Here is a 1,362-nt window from a genome sequence, read left to right as displayed (position 1 = left end):
CAGGTCTTCGCAAGTGGGGTTTAGTGTCTAATTTTAATTTAACTTGATTTCGATTTCACTTGCCTCAACAGGTCTTCACAAGCGGAATTTAGTGTCCACTGAAGGAAGGAAGGTACGCATAAGTGTACTGGCTGGGCCTTAGATTTAGGTCTCACTTGGCTTGCCGGGTCTTCTCGAGCACAGTATATTTCCAAAGGTCTCGGTCAGAAGTCATCGCCTCGGTGAGGCCCAATGTTTGAAGGTCGTGCCTTACCACCTCATCCCAGGTCTTCCTGGGCCTACCTCTTCCACAGGCTCCCTCAACCGCTAAGGTATAGCCAGCCCACTTATGCATACCTTTCCTCCTTTGGACACAAAACCCCGCCTGCAAAGACCTGTTGAGGCAAGTGGAATCAAAATCGAATCTGAACCAAATTTGATGACTGGCACCCGTGCCAGTGGAGCGCTAACAGCACAATCCGAGTGGGATCACTGCCAGAGCAGGGGTCTCGCTCCCATGCCGGTGGCACGTAAAAAGCACCATTTAAGCAAGATCGTTTCCAGCTTCGCCTTACTGGCACCTGTGCCAGTGTCATGTGAACAAAACATTGGACTGACTCCTGTACAGGTGGCATGTAAAAAAACACCATTTGAGCATGGCCGTTGCCCATACCCCTGGACTGGCCCTCGTTCCAGTGGCACGCAAAAAGCACCTACTACACTCTCAGAGTGGCTGGCGCCAGGAAGGGCATCCAGCCGCAGAAACGCTGCCAGATCGGATTGGAGTCTGGTGCAGTCATCCGGTTCGCCAGTCCCCAGGCAAATCTTCCAACTCAAGCTAGCATGGAAATCGGACGTTAAATGATGATGATGGTGATGATGATGATGGTGATGATGATGATGATATATATTCATATAGGCATATATATATATCTTAACCCTTTCGTTACCATATTTCTAACCAAATTACACCCCTTATGTGTTTAAATTTAGGCTGGTTTCATTGAACAACTCTAACTTTTTTATTTATCAACAAATGAATGTGATTTTTGGAAGATAATTTAATGAAAGGTTCTCAACCAATTCTATACCAAAATTTTTGTCACAAAGTGACTTTAATTACAGGTAAATTCAACAAAATATAAAATTATTTAAATTTTTGTTCAAACATCGCTATAGAAAATGGGTTATTATCTAATATTCAATTGGGTATACAACAAAATATTATTATAGAAGAGTTGTGCACATTACTGGATTTATTACTGTCTCTTTTGCCAGTATAAAATTAAAATCCAGAGCAGTACCCAGTATTTGATTCACAAATCTTTTCCAAACTTTGATCCCCCATTCTGTGCGCTTTCCTGGCATATACTGTCGAAAACG

This window comes from Octopus bimaculoides, chromosome 5 (assembly GCF_001194135.2).
Source record: "Octopus bimaculoides isolate UCB-OBI-ISO-001 chromosome 5, ASM119413v2, whole genome shotgun sequence".
NCBI classification, from domain to species: domain Eukaryota; kingdom Metazoa; phylum Mollusca; class Cephalopoda; order Octopoda; family Octopodidae; genus Octopus; species Octopus bimaculoides.
Note: the sequence above shows the minus strand (reverse complement) of the source record.